The sequence below is a fragment of the Colobus angolensis genome, unplaced genomic scaffold (assembly GCF_000951035.1).
Source record: "Colobus angolensis palliatus isolate OR3802 unplaced genomic scaffold, Cang.pa_1.0 Scaffold374, whole genome shotgun sequence".
Lineage (NCBI taxonomy): Eukaryota > Metazoa > Chordata > Mammalia > Primates > Cercopithecidae > Colobus > Colobus angolensis.
Window position 1 is genome coordinate 1,350,685 of NW_012117088.1, and position 16,357 is coordinate 1,367,041.

Here is a 16,357-nt window from a genome sequence, read left to right on the forward strand (position 1 = left end):
TTAAGCTGTTGAATGGTTTTAAACAGAAGAATGGCATGAACAGAGGCAGGATTCTAACTTAGTCAGCCTGACACTAGGTCCTTGTTATTTTCCAGAATGCTCTCCTGTACTATAATTTATATTGTTCTCTATTGTTATGAGATCAGCTTTAACAATCTGATAGACCTGTATTTAAATTCTAGCTTCCCTTTGAACAAAACAAAATTTTAAGCCTCGGTTTCTCATATATGATACTTAAGAATAGTACCTACTTTATAGGTCTGTGAAGATTAAATGAAATAATGTATATGAAATGTGTATACATTTAAGAATTTCTTAAGTTATTGAAGAAATGTTTATATATAATATGATGTGCAGTCTTCATTCATTGTGTATATGACATATATAAATAGTCATGTCTACACACGTGTTAAAAGCTTTCCCGCACAATGAATAGATTATTGAGGAAAATGGTAAAGTCTTTCTAAAGATCATTGAAACTAGATCATTTTAATTGGTCTTGAATGCTTTGGGTCAGGTAAATACTGAAAATTAGTTGATGGGTTAGATGTTCTTTCAAGGATTGTTTATTTTAAAATTTTGTTTTAAACATGCTTCACCATAATAACTTCCTCTGTATAGGAACCTTCCTGAGTGGGCTGATTTATATTCCTTCGGTCCTTCTTCACAATGGCAAAATTATTGTTCTTTGATTTTCAAGGGCTGAACTATTGCTTTCTAATTTTTAGCTCCTTTTTCGGAAGGGATTTCCTTGCCCTGTGACTAGGCACTGATGATATTTAGTTAGCTGAAAGCAAATGTTTTCACATCATCTGGCTTATGATTCCTATAATTTTCTAAACTTGGCTATTGCTACTGCTGGTCCAGAACAAGCTGAAAATCAAGATGCTGGAAGTTATGATGAGGAATGGGGAAGACTTTTTTTATTTTCTCATTGTGTAAATGCAGTTGCTCCCATGGCTGTTCTGCTTGTTTTATTGGCACTACTGCTTGCTCTTTCTTCCTATCTCATTGGGTATAGACTATGTTTATTGTTGTCTTACAAATTATCCTTCCACTTGGTACTTCTGTTGCTAATTGCCTACTAACTTTCTCCGTATTCAAGTAATGAGTGGCAATTTGGTGTCTACCTCCATGCAGATATTATAGTTTCTCATCATTATTACACTCCATCTATTTCTCCCTTTTACTTTATTTGACTTATGTGTATATAATGCTTTTTTTTACGTGAAGGAAGCAGAAGCCATTTGTATTCATAATTATTCCATCTTTTCAAGAGAAAGTCATAAAAATATATTCAATGTGTTCTGTATGGCAATTTAGATTAGGGAACTGAATTACAGTTACTAACATTTTCAATAAAGTTTGAAAATTGTGCAATTGTGCAAACATATCAGAGTCTCTTTATCACTTCTGTCAGGGCAGAGCGCCGAAGCCTATATTTGCTTTAGAAGAACCTGTTGAGATTTCTGAGTGCTAGTGGTAAACTGATGGTTTAGTTGGGACCCCTTTATTGGTCACCCTATGACACATTCCAAACTCTCAACAGCTGTGCCCATTGACTGATAGCACCCTCTTCTCTGACATCATTTAGACCATTGAGAGCCTTGAGCCAAAAAGCAATAGAGGACAGTGTTCTTTTGCTATAGTGAGATTACATAAAACATGGTACATGTATTATTCTGTGACTTATTTGAATACACATTTCTACCCACATTCACCTGATTTTGGATGGGAGATTCAATAGGCATCCTCCAGAGGGTAACTGATTGTTACTGTCATCACTATTGACAACACTGTTAGTTTAAGGGCCTGTCGTCTTTCAAAACCGAAATCATCTCCCTCTTCTCTTAACTCCAGGCTCATCCTTAATCCACCATTCACACAGCTACCAGGATTCTCTATTTTAAACAGGAATCTGATTATATCACCCTATATTTAAAACTAGTTGCCATTTCTTACTGCACACAGGAGATGATGATTAAGAGCACAAGCTTTGGTGCAAGGGAAGTTTGCCGGACAGCCTTGGACAGTTATTCTACCTGAACCTCAGTTTCCTTCTCTGAAAATGGGGTTTTCAGAAGGTGACAGTAACCTGCCACATAGGGCTACTCTTATAATTGGAAATAACACGTGAAATGTTTAGTGAAGCCCTTGGCACAATGCAGGCTTTCAAGAAATGCTAATTCTTAACTATTACTTTTTTAATAAGTATGATTGAGGTAAAGTCAGTTTTCCTTCAAGAAAAAGGAAAAGCATGAGGAGAGACAATTTATGTAATTTGGTCTCTTCCTCCAATCCATCAAAACTTACTGTAATCCAATTATAAAGCAACAGTAATTCACTACTCCATTTTTTTTCACGGTGCCAGGTTATTTTATATTCAAGTGATTGTGACGATTAGAAGAATATTCCATTTTTAGAATCTGTTTTTAGGGGGTTGACAGAAATGCCAACATAACATGGCCAAAAAGAAATAGATAAACAATCAGATCAAAGAGACTCAGCCAGAAGAAAATCATATTCAGAGCAAGAGAGAAAAAAATGTTCAGAGGAAAATTAAAGAGGCTGACAACAAATTAAATATAGTCAGCAAGAACATTTTTATCTGATGCAAGATGCTTTGTGGGTTCATATTCATTTTTGAAAACATGCACTCATGTGAATATCTTTGCATTTGCTGGCCCTCTGCCTGGGATGCACCCCAGCATCTACCCACATTGCTGTTTCCCTTTATGCACATCTTTGCTCATTCCCCATCAGCTAACAGTGCCTTGCCTGACCACCCCATCATAAGGAGTTGTCCCCATTTACACTTGTCCCTCTTCACTGCTTTACTCTATATGATTTTCCTACTTAGCACTTTTCACTACTATGAAATACTTGTGTATCATCTGTCTCTGTCACGAAAATGAACACTGTCCAAGGACAGGGGCTCTGTGCTATTCGGTTACATCTCTGTTTCCTAGAGTAGACCCTGGAACCATAGTGGGTACTCAATAAATACTTACAGATGAGGCTGGTGCTGTGGCTCACGCCTGTAGTCCCAGCACTTTGGGAGGCCAAGGCAGGGGGATCACCTGAGGTCGGGAGTTTGAGAACAGCCTGACCAACATGGAGAAACCCCGTCTCTACTAAAAATACAAAATTAGCTGGGAGTGTTGGTGCATGCCTGTAATCCCAGCTACTGGGAAGGCTGAAGAAGGAGAATCGCTTGAACCTGGGAGGCAGAGGTTGCAGTGAGCCAAGATCGCACCATTGCATACTCCAGCCTGGGCAACAAGAGTGAAACTCCGTCTCAAAACAAACAAAAAACCAAACCAAAACAAAACAGTAACAAAAACAAACAAACAAACGAACAAAACTTACAGATGAGTAAATGGATATTAGACTTAAATCCCCAAGGATAAATATTTCAAAGGCATTCTCCTACCTTGTTAATTGTCAAAGAGATTGATTTTTTATGGATTGAGACTTCTTCCTAAATGGGTCCTTGGTAAGGAAAAGCTACTTGGGCACCCATTTTGTCTGCAGGTAATGTGCTTAATGAAGTTATTGGCATATAGTAAGTGTTTAATAAGTACTAATTTTTGTTATTATAAGTATGATGAATTAAAAGTGGAAGTTCTACTCAAGAATAGAATAAAGCCTGCATTATAATAGCATGAATGTACTGCTCACAAAGGTGTTTCTGGACATCGGCCTTCTGTTGGACTTGAATGACCAAACTCAAACTGTTAGTAGGTGTAAAACAGGAGTGGAGGTTAGGGGAGGGGATGATTAGTTGGAGCCTGTTGCTAATCAATGAGTATGAAGTTTCAGTTATGCGAGATGAATACCTTCTGGAGATCTGCTGAACATTGTGACTGAAGATTATAGTGTTTTAATGTGCATTTAAAAATCTGTTAAGAGGGTAACATCTTGTCACATGTTGTTATCACAATAAAAATGTTTAAAAAGCTGCATTGAGTTATACCAGCAAAGCCTCATAGCCATCACTCCTGAGATACCTTCTTGCTCTGAAATTTGGTGCAGTTCCATCTGGCAGAGTTTTCAAAACTCTTTCCTAAGTTTCTTCATCATTCACGTCAGACTATTCACAGCTGCACTCAGAGAGGCGCAGAAAGAGGAACTGTGGGTCAGGAGACATGGGTTCCTGATTTAGTCTCACCACTGTGTACTCCTCATTAAATACTGCTTAATCTTCGGCTAACTTAATTTCCTATCTAAAAATGGGAATGATCCTAGCTGCCCTATAGTACCTGAAGGGAATGTTATGAAGAGGAAACAAATGATCTCATAAAAATATATTAACAAATATAAGCAAAAAAAAAAAAATTCTTTAAAAAGCAACATTTAGCACAATGTATTAGCCTCTTCCTTGCATTACCAAAAGAGACAAAGAAAGAAAAGAAGAAAAAATTCTGCAGTCATTTTAAATGCAGTCCTAGCTATGTTAAGGACACTGAAGAACTGCATCCTATCTTCAAAATTAGCTTCACTGGCATAGTTTTCAAGCTGCCATTTTATATCTGCTTTAAAAGAATAAATATGAATGACAGATTACAAAGAAGTAAAGACTAAGACCAAGAGAAAATACAAAAGAGACTCAGTAAAAATACATATATCTCAATTTTGGTGTATATTAGCTAGAAAAATAAAAAAAAATCATGTTTGTAAGATACATCATCTTTTATTTTTCCATCTTCCTTCTCTTCTTAATTTCTCTACAGATTTTATAAACTTTGCAGAGGCTTTTTTTTTCATGTTAAACTTAAGGGGCTTCAAATGGGAGCACAAACAATCCTTTGCTCAATGAAGGATAAAGTAGGTCTCTTACCACATTATTATTTTTGCAAAAAGCTATTATGTAAATACACAAGCTTATATGAGCTTAAATAGGCTGAGTCAAGGAGGCACAGAAAGGGAATACATACTACTGAAGCAATGCTCACAGCAGCCTGACTTTAACAGAAAATTGCATACCCTCACTTACCGGGCAAAAAAGAAACCATATGTCTGTTTTAGTGACTCCATCCTGAGATGGTGCACTCATTCCTTTTATTATATTTTCAAATAAATACATATGGGACCCGTCAGATGTCAACAGTGGCTCAGAAAAGAGTATGAATTAGTCACACTGGCACACAGGGCTCAGGAACAATGAACAGTGCTCTGGAAGACCCTTGAATACAAGCCTATTTGCCTCTTAATCCAAATGAATAATTAATGATAATTATCATGCTGCAGTTATTATCTGTGATAATAATATATCCGTAAGGTGAATAAATTTAATCTGCTACTATGCAGAAATGGCAACTCATAATATTCTTAAGAAATACAGATATAATTATCAGTATTAATGGTCAAGGAGAAAAGAAATTTTTATATAAGGAATTACAGCAAAAGGTCTAAAATAAAGTGGAAATGAATCCTCTGGATGTTTTTTTTTTTTTTTTTTTTTTTCCACAGCCGTCACTGCTATGGACCTGCTGTGGTGATGTTAGGGTTCCTACTTTTGTGGGCAGAATCCATTTAAGTAAAAGCTTTACCATGCACTATGCACTGCAATCTGCCCATAACATTTCCATTATTGCCCTTTAGAAAATGACTTCACTTAAGTTTAAAATCCTGTAAAGGGTATGTGAAACATGTTAGGACAGGTGGGGGTGATTGGGCCACCACCTTGACAATTTAACACTTAAAGAAAAAAAAAAGCAAAAAGTCAAACCAAATAAAATGTGAAAAGCTTGGTTATGTGACTGGGGGTGGCGGTGGGGTAGTGCTGATTCACGGCGGTTGTGGATGGTGGTTGTTTCTTTTAAAGTGCCCTAATGGCTTAGAGTCAACTAGCAAAATGGAATGCAATTGTGGCACATGACCTAATCCTGCCTAGCAGTTCTCATCACCATTGGAAGCTAAGACGCTTGACTCTATCTTTGTGTGTGCACATGTGCACATGAATGAGCATTCATACGCATATATCCTTTTTTGCAAAAGTCAGGTCTATTAAGGTATAATTTACATATAGTAAAAATTATCCATTTGTGATTTATAATTTTTGAAGTATTCAAAAAAGTATACGGTGATGTAATCTCCATTCCAATTTAGATATAGAATAGTTCCATTACCCCTAAAGGCTCTGTCATGCTTCTGTGCAATCTCTCCCTTATTCTCAGCCTCTAATAATCATTTATCTGTTTTCTGTTCCTATAATTTTCCCTTTTTCAGAATGTCACATAGTTTAAATAATATGTGGCTTTTTGTGTGTGTCTGACTTATTTCGCTTAGCATGTTGTTCTTAAGATCCATCCATGTTTTTACATGTAACAATAGTTGTTTTGTTGTTTTTTTGTGTGTGTTTGTTTTCTGAGTAATGTTCCACAGTTTTATCACAATTTGTCTATCCATTTGCCTGTTCATGAACATTTTGGGTTCTTTCCAGTTTTTAACAATTATTAATGAGGCCGCTATAAAAATTAGCTTACAGATTTTTATGTGCACATACTTTTTTCATTTATCTTGGGCAAATACTTAGAAATGGGATTGATAGGTCAAATAGTAAATGCATGCTTAACTATATAAGACTGCCAAATTTTCCCAAGTGGCTGAAACATTCTACATTTCAGCAGCAAATGAGAGCTCCAGTTGCTCTCAGCCTTGCCAACACTTGTATATCAGTTAAAAAAATTTTTGCTATTCTGCTTGGTGTGTAATTGTATCTCATTGTAGTTTTAATTTGAATTTCTCTATTGACTAATGATGGTGAACATCTTTTTCATGTGTTTATTTACCATCCATAAATCTTCTTGGGAAAATTTTTGTTCAAAATTTTTTTATTTAAAAAAACTAGGCAATATGTCTTATTATTAAGTTGTGAGAGTTATTTATTTGTCTCGGATTCAAGTCTTTTATCTGATACATGTTTTTCTAATGCTTGTTTTTACTCTGGGGGTTATATCATTATTTTGCAAGCAGAATCTTTCAAAGAACAAAAGTTTATAATTTCTTGAGCCTGTCTGACTTTAGCAAGCAAAGCAAAATAATGATAGAAACTTTGCAGATTAAGACACCTCTCTCCTTCCTAAATAAATCTCTGATACTTACTATTTACTACATGTAAGACTCTAGGCTAAATCTGTAAGAGCACGTAAGAACCTACTTAAGAAAAAAATAGTAGCAATAGTAATTCAGTAGCTTGCATAATTTAGTTAAACGTCATCCTGCACTGTGTTATTTTGTCTCTACAGAAACAGCTATAGGTAAATATTTTTGCTTAGGAAAATATCTAAGATATAGGCTGGGTGCAGTGGCTGATGCCTGTAATCCTAGCACTTTGGGAGACCAAGACAGGAGGATCACCTGAGGTCAGGAGTTTGAGACCAGCCTGGTCAACACGATGTAACTACATCTCTGCTAAAAATACAAACATTAGCTGGGTGTGGTGGCGCGTGCCTGTAATCCTAGCTACCTGTGGACAGAGGTAGGAGAATCACTTGAAGTGCTTGTTAGACGTTGGGGAGAGAATAACAAGGAAGCAGCAGTTCATCTTGAGGTCCTTTGTCCCTGACAATAAACCAAAAAAGGATTTAAAAACTTTTAAAGGGAAAGCTTCATCATGACATCCAGTTATTTCCTTTCTTTTTCCAGTTGTGTCCTGTTTGTGCCATTATGAAATTACTCCACTTTACTGGGTTAAAGAGGCTCAGCAGGGGTTGGGAGAGTGAAACACATCAATGTTACCAAAGCATCTTGGTTTTGGCTGGTTTTCTTTACATGTTCCTACTTCAGGACAAACTTTAAGTTTTTACTGGGACTGTCAAAGTTAAAAATTCATTTTATAATTGTTGAGAATATAATCTCAGTATTGTGGTGTTTTTCAGTCGGAGAACTTCCAAAGCAAGATGTTATGTTCAAATCTCAGCTTTACAGAAAAAAAATGCTCTGATTTTTTAAATAATTAATAAACCCGTACAGAATCAGATAATCAAGAATGGACCAGATCAGAAAAATTAGAGAACTAGAGACTAGGTTAGAGAAATTAATAAACTAGAGATACTAGTTTAATATCTCTATTAAACCATCTTACCCATTCCTTTCTTAGAGAGATGAAAAAATATCTAATTTTGAAAGATCTTCAAAAGTGATGCCTTAATCCAATATATTGTTTGAATCAATTATTCAGTAATATTTAAAGCCAAAAAATATTTCCTTGGGTTTAATGCTTCATACTGAAACATGGCTTCACTTCCATTCTCCAGTGGCCACTGCACTCTGTGTGGGCACCCCTCACACACCTGAAGACAATAATTAAACCTCCCTTCAGCTTTCCCCAGCATTTTAATCATCTTGGTGCCAGGTCCTGAATCTGCCCTGAGTTATTCTTTTCTCTTTTACAGACCCTAATACAGGGCATCTAGATAAAAGTCTGACTAGAACTGATTAATATGGAGAAAATAATTAATTAATTTTGTGCATCCTAATATTCTAATTGTTTTATAAAAATTACAGTATCATGTTATTAACTGCTAGTTTATTACTTTCTGTGTTTTTCTTATCATTTCTGATTTATATTTGTTTTGTGAGGATTCCTGGGTTTATCACACGAATGGATACATTAAAAAAAATACACATAATACGGCTGGGCGTGGTGGCTCACGCCTGTAATCCCAGAACTTTGGGAGGCCGAGGCGGGTGGATCACGAGGTCAGGAGATCAAGACCATCCTTGCTAACATAGTGAAACCCCGTCTCTACTAAAAATACAAAAAATTAGCCGGGCGTGGTGGCGGGCGCCTGGAGTCCCAGCTACTCCGGAGCCGAGGCGGGAGAATGGCGTGAACCCGGGAGGTGGAGCTTGCAGTGAGCCAAGATCGCACCACTGCACTCCAGCCTGGGTGACAGAGTGAGACTCCGTCTCAAAAAAACAAACAAATGAACAAACAAAAATCATACATTTACCTTCCTACTTATATTTCTGCACGTTGAAACTCTTACTGGTTTATATCCTTTTCTTTTCTTTTTTTTTTTTTGAGACAGAGTCTCACCCTGTTGCAGTGGCGCCGTCTCAGCTCACTGCACCTTCTGCCTCCCGTGTTCAAGGGATTCTTGTGCCTCAGCCTCCCGAATGGCTGGGATTACAGGTGCCCACCACCACACCTGGTTAATTTTTGTATTTTTAGTAGAGACGGGATTTCGCCATTTTGGCCAGGCTGGTCTTGAACTCCTGACCTCAAGCCATCCACCCACCTCAGTCTTCTAAAGTGCTGGGATTACAGGTGTGAGCCACTGAGCCTGGCCTATCTACTCTTCTTTACTCTGTAGGGTCACTAAGAAGTGGGATCCTATCCCTTGGTGTGATGGAGGGATTTGGTGTGTTTGCAGAATTTTTATTTTTTGTTGTGTAACCATTCTATTACTCAAAAACACAACATGGAATCTGAAAAACTAAAAAGCCTGAAGAGTTCCAGACACCAACGAGAGGCATTGACAGTGGTGAGCTGGCACTAGCATGGCAGATGATGGCCTTATGTTAGAAGTCCAGACTGTCGATGGATAGTCTGCAAGTATAAGAAGCAGGGCCTCCTACTCCTACTGTGGTGGAAGAATCTGGGATTCTGAATGCGTGTGACAGAGATTTGAGGGAGAAACTCACCAGGTCCCAGTGTTTTATGCACTGGCTCCACCACTGTTTTATACTCCTGAATGCTTCCTAAATTATGATTTATTTCATTACAAATAAATTATAACTTACGTTCCGGACACAGGTCTGTATAGAATATATTCACTAGGTAAATGTGTTCATAATATTAAGACTAATTAGTATCAATGATATTTCCTTAATTTATCTGGAAAAGTATATTCTGCCTCTTAAGTATAAATGCTCTCTGTCTGAGGAGAGGAGTTTTACTTTTTGAAAATTTGCAAAAAAGTTTTGTGTGGAATTAAAGTAAAAATTATGTCATAGTAAGGCATTTTTATAAACTGTTCTCTTCATAACCAGACACTAAATGTGTTGCCTGATATATGCAGAGATAATACTATTGTGATAATGATAATCCAAGGTACTAAGCTTTGAGGCAATGAACTTACCTTATGTTTTCTTATTGTGACCAAATAAACCTCCAAAATGTCTGGCCAGAATTAGTGGATCAGTTGTAGTTGTGAAACAAACTAAATGTATGTGAATAAAATTGAAAGGTTTCTAGAATTTTTTTCTAGATATTACAGGGAGACTTTCCTATTTGCATTTCTTTTGTGAGGACCCCTTGGTTTGTCATCTGAGTGGGCACATTTAAAAATATACATACATCCTCCACATTTACAATGATATTACTGCCATCTATATTGATAATGAGAACTGGTCTAATGTACAGCACTGCATCACATATTCAAAAGGCCATGCCATGTTATTGTGTGTAATGGCCTGGCGCAAGATGACCTAGTTTTGACCTTCACCATAGTTGTCTTGAGTTAAAACTGTGTGATAAGTGAATTTGTGTTCAGCTCTTTCCATCTTTTTTCTTAGCTCCCTTCCTTTCATCTGCCCAGACCATGTGGTCCTCAGTTACTTAGCATTCTCCAGCGGTCTGCTGGCTGCTTAGAATCTTCAACTAAAGAATCACCACTTGGGCCTTCCCTACCTCCCAGGATCCTAGACTCCAGCTCTTTCCCTCTGCTCTTACCAAACAGATCTGCTTTGTGTTCCATACCTAGTATTCATAGACGATGGAACCTAAGATGATTTATTTTTTTTAAATGTGAGCCATGAAATTCCTCACCTATGATGATTAGTGTTATAAGAGTTTCAGAGACTCTTGAAGAGTTGAAGGGTGAGGTATTTTCAGGTTAGAGAGTAACCTGGATTTATGTCCATCATGTCTGTAAATCCAGTACTTTCTTAACACATTTGGCTAACTCAGAAGTATGACTGGGAGTAAAGTAGGAGCAGTGATTGATTCCCTGGAGCACATGGCATGCCTTCCCTCAAGATGGCGCTTTTCAAAAAACATTTTCAATGTCATGGCTCACATTAAAAAAAATTATTTATTGGCATGGTGATTTTAAAAACCACAATAAAAAGATGGCTTTAGAGTAAGCAGAGTGACAGAGAAATGAAGGCAACAGCTTGGAGAGGGCCAGTGTTCTTGATTCCTAACCAATCAGTCGGGTGGGCTCATCTGCCAACCTGGCCCCATCCTGAAGGTGGCTACCCCTGATGCTATTGACTCTGGACCAACTGTGAGCTCCTCCAACTGGCCAGAGCCTAAGCTGTTTTGAGACTCCTTGGAATTTCTAGAACATTCTCTTCCAGCATTTGTCATCTTCAGGGGAAAATTCACCAACTAGGAAAGCTTACCCTTTAATACACACATGTTAGCTGAGTTTGATCTCTACTGACAGAGGAAAGAGAAATTCAGGCATTATGATGTTACTGAGGAGCTATGAGTTTGGAAAAGCAGGCAGTGTTTCTGAATAATTCTGGATCTAGATACTCATTTAACAAATTTTAATGGCACACCTGTTGAGTTAATGTATTGAAGATAGAGGAAAGCGAAAAGGGCATGGGGATTTAAGAATCTTACACTCTAGGGGCATGAAAGCCTGCTATAAAATTGAAATCAGTGTATAAATTTGTTACTGGTTATAAATTGCTACAAACACTTCAATAAATATTTAACAAATATCTTTGTATTCTGAGCCCTGTGCTTGGTTCTGGGAACACTTAAGAATATTAAGGTATGTAAAATAAAATTTCTTTCCCTGAAGACTTTACAGTTTTGGATAGACAATTATCTGAACAAATAGCCAAAATGTCTAGAATTAAGCTCTATAAGAGAGGTAGATACGAAGGGCTTCAGGAGCACTAAGAAGGGTACCACTAACTACTTGTGAAGGTCTAGGGAGGCCAATACTAAAGAGATGGTGTTTCATTTAGATTTGAAGGATGAGAAGGAATCTATATGGTAGAAGACAGTCTGGGTAGATGGAAGAGGGGAAATCCAAGGTGTGTGTGTGTGGGGGAAATTTCTAAGGTCTGGATTGCTGTGTATTCATTCATGTGCACAGGCAGATGAGAAGAGCTTTGCACATGAGACTCACACAACTCCATAACTCCTCCGAAACTAACATGATGGGCTAGTTTTCTTCCTTCATACCTGGGTTTATTCTGATATAATATCTTGGCCTTCACCAGTAGCTTACCTATTAGTACATTAACAATATGTTTATATTTGAGGAAATATCTCTTGCAAATGTGTTCAACAGCTCAAGTGTAATGATATAGCAATAGTGTGTAATAAACATATAATGTATAATAAAATAGAAAAGATTTATATCAACATAATATAAAATTATCTCTTTAGAAGATAGATGTTATCACCTAGTCAAGTTTTCAAAATGCCTTAGATATGTAAGAACTCATATGCCCTTGAGTATAGCACTTTTGTCTCTATACTATCTTGTTAAAACAGAGCTCCTGAAATCGTCAGTTACATTTCCTTTTCTATGCTATTATTCCTTGGAGGTCTGGATATAGAAATCCAAGGGCACATTTGGCTCAGAGACTTGGACAGGAATCTCATGCATTGGTGCACTGACACTTCACCCAGCAAAATATGATGGTTTGGTAAATGTGAATTCAAGTTTAAGCACAGAAATGTCTGCAGAGATTTGCAATCTATTTTGATGGCCCCAAATGTCACATTTTCTTCCTTTTAGCAAAGAATAGTTCTGTCCCTCAACACCTTTAAAATTCAGATCTTTAACATTCCATGATCCTTTGAGTTTGTAGTTGGTGCAATTGGAGTTTTCCATTTCTTCTCTTAAGCTATAGTCTTCACCCTTCATTTCATCAAACTCATGATCTATGAGTCTTTGTCATTAATATTCTCTTTTCATAACCTTCTTCCACCTCTTCATTATGATCCAATCATTCGAGGACTTCTTTACCTACAATTTGCCCCACAAGATCCTCTCATTTCTCTTTGTCCATATTTTTCCATTTATTTCCCTTTCTTTCTCATGGCTTTATAGACCCTGAACTCCTCTGCTTTCTCATCATCCACTAATTAGCATGTCTCCATGGTAACAGACAGTTGCAGAGCGGGAATCATTCTCTCTATCGGCTACTGCTGAGCAACCTCTGGGCCTAGCAAGGAGGGGCCTTGACCCGATTAAGATAGGAAGACTTTTCTCTTCTTGGCAGGAGAAGATCCATACATTTCAGAGAAGGCCCTGTTTCCTAGGGGAAAGAATAAGTCAATTTGGTTGAAAAGGAGTGTATACTTAATCTCGGGCATGTGAAATCAAAGTATGAAATAAACTAAGAAAATATCCGAGAAGATCCAGGGAAAATATCTAATGTTGGATCTCTGCTTCTGGTTTGTAAAGATTAGCAGTGCTTTGATCTGGAAGATGCTATGAAGAAACTAGTGGCATATATTTGGTAACTTTTACCTTTTAATTTTACATATACAATTCCATTTTTACATGGAATTATATTTAATTTTACATATACAATTCAACCTTATGGGGCTGAATCTATGACAGAGAACAACCCTACTCCTAGTTTTATGAGGTTTATTTATTTATTATAATTTTTAAATTTTATGGTTCCTATTTTCAACTAGATTTTAATCCATAATCATATACTTACTAAATAGTTATTATTGCATTAGTTATTGTTGGAGTTTCTGGTTGCAGTACTTTACTGATAAGTTGCATAACATTATACAGTTCGTATCAGAACACATTTCCTGTATATTTTCCTATAGTTCAGAAGCTAGAAAAGATATTATTAGTTATAATTTATTAAGTACCTGTTATGTATTAGGCATTATACTAGGTGTTTTGTGTATAATGTCTCTGAACCTCATGCCAACTTTTCAACGTAAGATACCACTATTCCAATTTTACATATGAAGAGACTGAGATTCACAGAGGTTAGGTAATGTTTCCAAATAAAAAGCTAGTAAAAGCCTGGTGCTGGAATCCTGGATACCTGAAACCAAGTCTGTATAAGTATTCGTTACCTATACATTCTCACATAAAGATGTTTGTGTGATAATTAGAAAGCTGTATATGATTTGCAACTGTAGACTCCTGCTTTCATAGGAAAACCTTGATCAGTAAGAAAGGGAGACTGAAGTTTGAGGTCTTCTCAGTTGGAAGCTGTAGCCGCTTAGGGAATGATAACCTGAAGCAGCAGGTGATTTTCCTGAATGTCAAGAAATGAAATGATTTAGCAACGTATGAAACCCACAAGAGTAGGAGTGTGATGCCTGAAAGCATAGACTATGATGTAAGCTTGTGTAAATTGGATGGAAAAATTTTACCTCCAGACATGTAAATCAGGGATGCCACTGATATCCTGGGAACTCTGCCACTGATAGCAAGTGGGGATAGATGATTTGTGTCTGCTGGAAGAGTGCAAGACTTTCATCCTCTCCTTCCTTCAAAGTTGATGATGAAAAACCTCTTTTTCCAAATATGAATGAGATGTCACCAATTTGTATACTGCATTTCATAAACTGAAGATCAACTTACATATCAAAGTTGATTTAAATCATGAAGACTTTTAACAAAATGACATCATGTTGGATGTAGTGGTGTGTACCTGTAATCCAGGCTTACTTGGGAGGCTGAGGTGTGAGGAGTTCAAGATCAGCCTGAGCAACACAGAGGGACCCAGTCTCAAAATAACAAAAATGAAAACAAAACACCACCAGAACAACTCCATCTAAGGGAGAAAGTACATGTGTTGAATGACTTCTATATGCCAATTACTGGTGCCAAGTGTTTTTCATATGTTATCTGTTATGAGAACATGTCTCTCAAATCTCTTTCAGCAGGGAGCATAATTGTCTGGCCCCAGCTGTTGTGTTCTGAAATCCATCACCAAGTTTGTATGGAGGCCAAGCTTCCCACGGCTGCTCCCAGCCGATGATGGAGTGTAGCAGGGATGCTAAGGCTGATCTGTTTCTGGGAAATGGAGAATTCGCTGAAGAGTGACTTAAGCTTGACAAGTACTTCCCATTGGCCTTGCTGAACTTTCTTAGAACCCCAATCAGAAGGCTCTCGCCCAAGCTTTCCCTCTCGCCTTCACAGGGGCCAGACTGCATTGTGGTCTATCTCTCAGCCTACTCTGCTTCCTTCCCATTTTATCTCTCAGATGTCTCCTTGAATGAACTCTCTTGATGCCTGCTTCTTGGAGGAGCTAAATCAACACATTATCTAATTTAACCTTCCCAATCTCATGAGCTATTTATGGTGACAAGAAATTGAGCCTCAGGGCATTTACAATACTCACTCAGGTCACCCAGCTAACTAGTGGCAGGCTTTAAACCCAACTTCGTCTGCTCTCATGGTCCTTTGAGACTTCCCATTGTACTATGCTGCCTAGGATGCCTTCTTGTACTCACCACTAATTTTTAAGCTACTTTGTCTGATGACGAATTGCTTAGTAAAAAAGGGAATGGGTAAAAATTTTTCTCAAGCTCCCTGAAAAAAAAAAAAAAAACCTGGAAGGAAACAAGTTGTTAATATAAAATGTTCAGCCTTTTCCTAGAATAACTTAACAGTTTGAGCTTTCTTATCTGTGTCTGTGACAGGGAGCTGTCTGGCTACATGAATATGTTATTTTTCTTTCTTTCTTTCTTTCTTTCTTTTTCTTCCTAACACTCCTTCTTAGGTAAATCAGAGCTGCAAGTGCTGTATCTATTTTTCAGAGATAGCATGTGAATTTGTGACATTCCCTGGGGAGTTTGAGGTCTAGAAACCAATGAAGAGATCACAATGAAACAGGAGTGTTATGTTTTCAAGTGTGAGGGTGATTATTATCTGAAAGTCTTAGCGTTGCTTAAAAGGCAGTTCTTCTCATTTGGATCATGGAGCAGTGTGAATTTTCCGAAGGCGAGAAGGCCTTCGTAGCATGAATAAAAGCCAAGTACAGAGTGGGGCTGCAGGCTGCTTGTGTTACTGTGAAGGCTGCCAGTGAAAGCCAGGGTAGCTGGCTCCAGGGATGCTCCAGGAACTGGAACCGATTCCTAATGAATCAAGAACCCAGTAGGGAAGTCAAGAAAACAAAGTGAGACTTTTACTTTTTTTTGGCCCTCCCTCTTTTCTGGGGGATGGGGTGGGGGGAAGAAAAAAGAAAAGAAGAGAAAAAATATATACAAATTACTGCAATTCTCTCCAAAACCTGGTGAGGGTTCAAGAGGACAGGGAGCCTGAGGACCTCCACCTGAGGAGCTTCTTGACGATGCTGTGTCTAAGATCTTTAGTGCCAGGAGAACATTGACATTTTCCCCTTTTACTTTGCAGGGCATCTTTTCATGTGATTCAGGAAACTTTATGCT